Raw genomic sequence first — 9,234 nt, forward strand, 5'->3', positions numbered from 1 at the left:
GGTAGTCCTTCTTCATTATTCCATCCAATTAGCGCAGAGTACCAGTACCACTGTCGGCAAATAGAGCCCCAGAGCATGATGCTACTACCAACATACATGATAGTACAATGTTCTTAGGTTTGAAAGCCTCACCTTTACTCCTCCAAACATGTCTCTTGTAATTGTAGCCACATAACTCAATCTTTGTCTCATCAGCTCACTGGAGCTAGAGGACTGCTGCCTCAGAGCAAGAAGGTCCTGGGTTTGATTCCACCATTTGGCCAGGGCAAACCATGGAAACCAACCAGTTTAACTGAACTCTGCCAATTCTGACAAGCCAGAACCTGATTTACATTATCTGGGGGAAGTACTTTCAAAAGCCAAAATACACATGTTGAGAATCAGTTATCAGTTATCAGGTTAGAATCAGTCTAACCGCTCAGAGCTGACGGGTTAGAGTTTGGATACTTGTCATCTTATTAAATTTTAGGTTTTCAGGTTAATCACATGTTTCTCATTGCCCCATCTTCCTCATCTATGTCAGGAGCTCCTGACATAGATGAGACTTAGGTTGTGATAATTCTGAATGATTCTTGAGAGAAGTTCATTTTTTTGTTTCTCACTGGACTTCAGCGTTATCTTTCCTCAACAACTATCAGCAGCTGTTACAGATCTTTCTGATCTGAGATTCAAGCTCTAGACCCAACGTGAGAAATTAAATGTGCATGTATCACACTACACGATCAAAGGGGTGAGTATACGAGTACAGTGGGGTCGTTAAGATGACCTGTGAGTGAGGGGGTTTTCTGTAGTTATGATGTGTGTGAGTGTGCACATTGTATGTCAATCCAACATCAACAAACCGACAGTGGGAGGCAGAGGAGCAAAGGCCTGAGGGTGAACAGCTGAGTGTGACTATAGAGAGATTAAAAAGGGAATGTGGGTCTTAATCCACTATTGTATCGCAGTCCTCTTAGCCTCCACTCGCTGAGAGGGGCAAAGAAAAGGCCAGCATTCCTCCCAGTCCTCACTACACAGCACACAGACCAGGGGCTACAGACACCATTCTCTAGCCATCTGGCCTTAACCAAACACTGAACAGCCCCTCAATTCTGGTCCGCTCCGGCCCTCCTCCCCTACCTCCACGCACAATCCATCTCCTTCACCCTCCCACCCCCAGTTACACAGCTATGTCACAAGCAGGTTGTTACTACACTAGCCATATTGAACAAAGTGGAGGTGCACAGCTTTATTTTTCTTTTTTTTTCACTTCAATTTTATGCATATGCTACCAAATTGCAACAATAGGTAACTCAAGGAGCCTACAATAATACAGAGAAAACTTTAACAATCTAACAACCCCCTGGAGCAACCAGGAGCAACAGTGGGAAGGAAAAACTCCTTTTTCACAGGAAGACACATCTGGCACAACCAGGCTCAGGGAGGGGCGGGATAAAAGACACGTTTCTTTTACCAGGTGCAAATTTATCTTGGTACAATAAAAATACACAAATTAAATGTCTTTGATTAATCGATAAATATTGTTCAAAAGGATTTTTTATACATGATCTCTTCAGTAATGGGGGGAAAGTTATGTCTGATTTTTACATCAAACTTGCACAGGGTGACCATGAACACTTGACATCAAGTTAATGACTCATTCAGTGCCTTTTGCGTGTATCACAGCTTTTGCTAAGCAATGCATCAAAATGCCGTCCTCAGCATGAATACTGAAGTAAAATATCTGAAGTATCATACAAAGATAGTACAAGCAGCTCGAGATAAATGATTAGGGCATCATCACCTTGCCATATCACTAAATCGCTTCCTTCCAGATGCCGACTTTCTGTCCTTTCCCATCGTAAGAGAAGTAGGTCAAATTCCTCGCTGCTCATATTCAAACATCTACCTCCTGCCTGGAAGTGTGAAGCAAACAGTGCTGGGTTTCAATATATTTGAGCAGCGAGCCTGTGGTTTTGATCTAATGGGAATATTCTGTATTTTTGCAACTAATAAAGAGGAATTTTATTTAGACAAAAAAGAGAACATAGTTTTGTATTTGTTAAGTTGAAAAACACAGGACAGGGTTATATTTCAAGAGCTGAAATGAGACTAAATGAAAACATCATGAAGGAATGACAGTGATTGGCACTGCTGCAGGTGAAATATGTAATGGAAAGAAAAACTGTGACTGATTCCATTGCACTGTGGCAAACGTGGATTGAGCAAAGATAAGCCTTAGGATCTCCACATTTGACAGAAATCTTTCATTTTTAAGGCCCAAAATTGAAAGAGTACAAAATGTTTGAAGTGTCACTAAATCAGTGCAAAGTACCTTGTAAAATTAAAAGATTATTGCCATTAAAAAGTAAAGTGTTACACAACATTATTGCCTTTCATCCCCTTCCTGCAAAAGGTACAGTACTGTGCAAAAGTCTTGAGCCACACTGTTTCTTTGTATTTTGTTTCCAAGGAGCCAGACTTGTAATTCTTTTGAAGTGATCTGAAGCCGTCTAGTTCTTCAGGCTCTCTGAAGGATTTTCTGTGGCTGTCTTTTCAGTCTAGTCCTTCAGACTGAAAATTTCAGATGAATGCTTTTTTCTTTGTTAAGCCACTTAACACTGACTTATGAATGCTTCAAACATAAAAAGGCACCTAACTGAAGTGATGAACCGGTGTTGTTTCTGCACATAACAGACAACTTTGCAAAAACCCCATTTCAACTTTTGTCTTCAGGCACTTTGTCACACACACATAATTTGTTCCTGTGTCTTTAGTTGAATCTGCAAAAAGGCCACAGGCAGCAAAGTTTGATGGGCATAAACATAGTATTTTGCAGCAACAAGGCGATTTCCAAAGAGCACACCACAGAGTAAACTGCACACCAGAGACATGGTGGACATTGTGCCCTTAAAAATTCGGAGGAAACTGGACAAGCACGAGACAGTATACAGCAGATGAAAAGTATCTGAAAGTTATGTCCTTAAGAAATTGGGGGGAAAACATGCAGTGAATATCTGACCTGCCCTTCAGTTAATCCATCTACTGCTCACCAAAGCCTCATTGGTCTCAGAGGAAGCTGTCTAGAATCAAGGAAGAGGAATCGGGGAAAAAAGACTGAGGTATGTGAAATTTACACAAGAAGTTTTGAGTTTTGAGTTTTTCTGAGTTTACCTCTCTCCTACCCCCCCCCCCCCCCCTGTTGTCTGCAGCTGTGTGTAAAACATGCCCAAGGCTCTGTCATGATTTGGGTCTGCATTTTAACCAGTGGGGTTGGGGATCTTGTCAAAATTGATGGAATTATGAATGCAGAAAAATAGTGTCAGTTTGATTCACCATGCAGTGCCATCTGGAATGTACCTGACTGGCAAAAGCTTCATTTTCCAGCATGTTGATGATCCCAAACAACCATCGGAGCAGGAAAATGGAAGACTATGGAACTCTGTCAATCGTGGATTGGCCATTCAGCACATTTCAGTCACACATAAACACAATTTTACCATCATTGGGGAACGTGATTATTTGTTTCATATAGCTCCTGAAATACACATTTGTGTGGTCAGTGCATAACTCCAGTAAAGTGAGCTCAGCTCGTTAGAGTGGTTCTTGTAATCAACTACTCTGTTTTTTGTTTATTCGTTTAAACTATTAGCACATTTGTTTCTAGGAACATTCCTGCTTAACAGACTAAATGACTGTTCCAAGCTTGATGCATGATATTGTAACAGATTCTTACTTTCAGGAATATGTGCAGGTATAATCTGACTTCCCAGAGAAGGCCTGATCTTAATATTCTCATGAAACACCATCCCTCAGTAACTATGTACCTTTTTTAAGGAAAAATGAAAAATTGGCCTGTTTTTGGATTGAAACAGCAGCTTTCATCATAAGGTGACAGAGCTGCTGTGGTAAAGCCATCAAAATAAATAGAGAAAATTTTAAATAACCACAAGGATGGCAGAAGCACCAGTTAAAGAAAGTTAGCACAGGGTTTCAACTAGTGTCTACAAAACCGTTTTTACTGTTTTTGGCACCTTTTTATTGGCTGCTATTCCAAAAATTTGCCATGTACCTGCTGTCTCATGAAGCAGAATCACTCGTTCCTCTGTCTCTTTCATTTCCCCTTTTTGCTCTCTTTCCCACTTATTTATGTATTTTCAGTCACATTTACATGTGAAAATATTTGCTCCTCATGTGCTGTGTCCTGTTGTCTGACCCCATAACACCTTCTTCCACCACATTTTCATGTCTCCTTTACTCGCTCCCACCAACTTTATTCTCCCATCTGTCTTCTTGTAAGTGGGTGGCAGTGAGCCAAGTACTGACCAACTTGCTTTCACCATAACAACCAGCTACAACATCTTGATTTGATGGGACTGAAGGTTATCCAAGAATCACTGCCATTCCTGAAGCCTGGGGGTGCTACACCCAGCCTTCAGGAATGAGTAGTTTAGGAAGAACGTACAGGTAGGAAATGGCAGTTATACATCACTGTGGTGTTTAACCTCCCTGAAATACTACATGGAACTCCCTAAAGAGTAGCTCATCCTATCTCACAGGGCAAAATGTAATAGATCCCTGTACTTTGCACATAGAGACACACACACACAAGCAAGCTGCTGCCACTCTGCTTTTAGATGCAGTGAAATGGTGCGTTTGTGTGGTAATGTGGAGTGTGTGGAATTCATAAAAAGTCATTATTTCCACATCCTATTTTAAGAGCTCCGATAAAAATGTCATTAGCCGAATAGTGTTATAGTTTATTCAGGCCCACTGTGCACTGTGCTAAACAAACAGTCAGGCTAATCCCGGAAACACTAAGTCAGCCAGATCCTGCCAAACACGAGACTCAAACATGCAAGCATTAATAACATTACTACATCAAGATGATCACCAGACAAAGAAAAAGTAAAACTGAACATAAAAAACATAACAAGACTTTGATCTATGACCTTGTAAAAAAAAAACATCATGAGATGTAGTAGTACTACTTAACCTCCTAAGACCCGAACTCTTCCACGGCATGCATTTTTAATTTCTCTTTGATATTTGGACATATTGGGGCCCGATGAATGTGAAAACAAAGAATTACCAGATTGTTTTTGTTTCTAAGAAAAATAAGAGCCACATATGAGGATATTCGATTAAAATTTCGATAGAACAGTAGCAGTATAATGTCCTCGTAAATAGACATCATTTGTAGAGCAAAATTGAGTATTTTGGTCTAAATAACCCAAAATGTGATGTCCACATATGTGGATGCCAGGTCCTAGGAGGTTAAAGCAGATTTTGCTAAGAAATACAAACCAAAGCTTATGGGGGCATTAAGCTAGACAAACAATGAAATCAAACTAGATCGTTTTGCACACACTGTACAGACTTACCAAAATAAACAGTGGATGTACTGTCATGTATTTGTGTTGACTGTGTGTATTATTTCTTTTGTTTCTGTGTTATAAAAAATATAGAAAATTATATGAACCATTGCATGCAAATATAAACTATGCTTCTGTAATGTAATCACAAGCCCAATTCCAAATATGCTGGGATACTGTGTAAATTATAGCTGAGACATTTAATTGTTTCATGAAAATATTAGCTGAGTTTCATCAAAGCATCTTAAAAAAATTGGGAGGGGACAACAAAAGGCTGGAAAAAGGATATTTTAAAAAAACAGGCGCATGAACATTATGCAGCTGGTTAGCTTAACAGGTAACAGGGCAGTAACATGACTGCGTATAAAAAGAGCATCTTAGAGAGTCAGAGTTTCTCAGAAGTACATCTAGGCACAGGTTCACCAATCAGCATAAAAGTACTACGAGAAACTGTGAGAAAATTTCAGAATAATGCTCCTTAACATAAATTTCAAAGACTTTGAATATTTGATGACATCAACAGGTTCACAGAATCCAGAGAAATCCACATGCAGATTAATCAAAATTAGAAACATGGCTGCCGTGTCCTCTTGGCTAAAGAAGCAAGGAACCATCCAGCTTGTTATCAGCACTCAGTTCAAAAAGCCTGTATCTCTGATGGTGCATTGATACCTATGCACTTCTGGGAAAGCCCCATCGATGCTGAAAGGTACATACAGATTTTAGAGCAACATTCAGGGAAGCTTTTCCATATTGCAGCAAGACGATGCTCCAAACAACATGGCTACGTAACATGGGAGTTAGAATACTGAACTGGCCCGCCTGTAGTCCACACCTTTCACCAACTGAAAATATTTGGTAGATCCTGAAATGTTAAATATGAGAAAGAAGAGCCAGGACTGTTCAGCTAGTACTGCTGGGATGTTGTGTGATTTGCAGATGTTTGCATTGTAGTTTTTTTTTTTGTGTTTGTTTGTTTGTTTGTTTTTTACATATTTTACACAGCATCCCAACATTGTTTGAAATTAGGGTTTTAAGCTGACAGCTGGATTCTTTTATCTTTTTTTTGTTTAGATTTCTTATATTTACATTCTAATTTATCCAAAAGACAACACGATAATAATATATTTGTAGATTAGTAAATCAGTAGTGGCCCAGATCAGAGGAAATCAAGTGAAATGGTGCAAATAAATTGTAAAATTAATAGACTACAAATTGAAAAGAGAAAAAAGCTCATTTCCCTGTCACCCTGTGGCAGTCCCAATCTATAGATCCCTCTCAGCTGTGGTACCATGCCCAGACCCGCACAGTTGTGATCGCAGTCCTATAGAGGAATAAGGAGACAGTTCATGGTGGAGCTGAAGTCATCGGCAAGGCATCCGCCAGAACAACCACCAAAACAAAGCATCCCTGTGTCCCCCTAACACAAGATTGATTTTAAACAAGAGGCCGGACTGGCAGGAGCAATGGAACTAACAGATACAGTTTGACCTTGTTTGCTCTGTACTCTCATCACTGTTTGATGATCATTGGTATCTCTGCAGGTCAATTAGCTAAACATTCCCACTGAAAACTGTAATATTCTGGGCCAAAATGAAAAAATGTCCAGAAAAAGAACAGCCACAGGAATGTACCGTGGCTGTACACGAGTTCTCAGTTAAGGGACAATACCACACACACACACATCTCCCAGAGCGCTGAGCAAGGCTTTATAGAGATAAGCAAGAGGCTGATCTTGAAAGTTGCAGCCAAAGCACTGGACTATAGAAAGTTTCCTTTGGATGTGGCGCCCGTCACCCCGAGGAGCACAGAGACGGAGGTCATGTCCGCCCTTGATAGCCTGCTGTTTTATTCTCCTCTCTCCAGAGTCACAGTCACAGTTAATCTCAGCTCAGCGCCCCACTGTGCCCGACCCCAACCTGCCACCACCGTCTCCGTGCCCGCCACATCACCATGGCAACAGGGACAGGCTGTGTGGCAAGCTTGTGCACGAAGGCACACACACACACACTTAAAGAATAAAAATGAAAGATGTTCTGAGTTGCAATACACATGAAAATATACTGAATCTCTCTGAACAGTCAGAGACGGCTGTACCAAACACGGACTAGACTTCTGTAGTCTACTGTACTGTAGACCCCTCCTTCTCTCTCCCACTCGCTTTTGGAGAGACAATGGTCAAATCAATAGGCCACAAATACACACAGAAAAACAAAGTGGCCTGTGTTACGTCCCTGCTGCTTTCAAATAAACAAGAGCAAGAAAACACAAAGAGGGCACTGACACCACACACACACACACACACATGCACACACTGCAGAGGAGCAGAGGGCTCCTGTTCATCTATTCTATGTTGTAGGAGTTTGGGAGCTGGTTTATGCATGGCAGCCGAGTGCATCTGCCCTTCACATTAATCACACTACAAACTCAGTCTAACTAAATTCAAGCATTTTCAATCAGCGTTTTCTTGCTAAATCTTTAGCAAGATCCTTACATGCCCACATATCTGTATGTCTGAAGAAAATACAGTATGTGGGTCAGAAAGAGTGTGAGGTAGTAGGTGTGTGTGTGTGTGTGTGTGTGTGTGTGTGTGTGTGTGTGTGTGTGTGTGTGTGTGTGTGTGTGTGTGTGTGTGTATACAGATGGCCTTTCTGTGTTGGTATGACATCATCCACATGCTAAACCTACACAGACATCACATCACATATTCCAGAGTCATAGCTGCCTACGCTCAACACAGAAGCACATCAGATAAAAGAGACATTTCTAAAAGGACCTGTGTTCTACAGAGAAATAAAAGAACCAAATGTGGTTATTCAAGAAATAATGTGAGCTTGATTGAGTTTTAATATGCTGCTGATAATTCAGCCCTTTGTCTTATCGTGCGTGAGCATTACTTCCCAACATGGAAGCTAAAAAACACAGAAGGTCAAAAGCTTAACTATATGCTGATTAGGTCATCTAAGGAGGCCCTACTGCGCTTATTGAAAGCTCTTTCTTAGTGTTTTTGAACACTACTGTTGTAGTTTAGTATACTTTACAGTTTAAAATAATCTCTATTTATCCTTGATGTTTCCACTCAGTTCACACATTGTCTGAAACAAATTTCCACCCCTTTTACCCTCCCTTTAAGCTAGCTTACTTCTGATTGGCTGCCTTTGTATACAGAAAACAGCAGGTGGGTGGGGCTTCTGTGCTCAAAGCCAAAGCTGTGTTCCTGACCCTATTAGGGATACCCACACTCTATGACATCATACAGAGTCAAGAGCAGAAAAAACTGTGTGGTGTGTTTGGAGCAGTCTGAGCTGGCCTCAGTGTTTACAACTGTGTTTATTACATTTTGGTCCACTTTCACAACTCACTGTTTTCAGAGTAAAATCTCTAAGGAGAAGCTCAGTGATTAACACTAAAGAACAGAGAAATAAAGTTAGTTAACTGGAAAAAAAAAACATAATGCTGCATTTAGCAGGTAAATTTTCCTATTAACTGTTAGGTTGACTTGACCTGAAAGATAACATAATTTCATACGGGCGATATCAAAGTGTTTACACTGCAAATGCAGAGAAAGTGTTTGCTGGGATTATTACCAAATCCACAATCAGTTCTGCTGCCTCAAATTGGCCAAGGAAGATTGAAACAAACAAAAAAGAAGATAGGAAAACCTGATTTACCAGTGATGAACTCACCCGCCTCGGAAAAACTGGATCGGTATTTTAGAATGGACACTTATTACTGTATTCAAGACAATTTAATGAGGAGGTTTACACTAAAGAGAAGTGAATATGATGCTGCTGATGGCAGCCTAGCATAAGAAAGCAAACCAACCCTGTCCAAAGCAAGTTACACAGTTCACTTACCAGCATTTCTAAAGCTCAGGATG

Source organism: Astatotilapia calliptera, chromosome 5, assembly GCF_964374335.1.
Source record: "Astatotilapia calliptera chromosome 5, fAstCal68.1, whole genome shotgun sequence".
NCBI lineage: Eukaryota > Metazoa > Chordata > Actinopteri > Cichliformes > Cichlidae > Astatotilapia > Astatotilapia calliptera.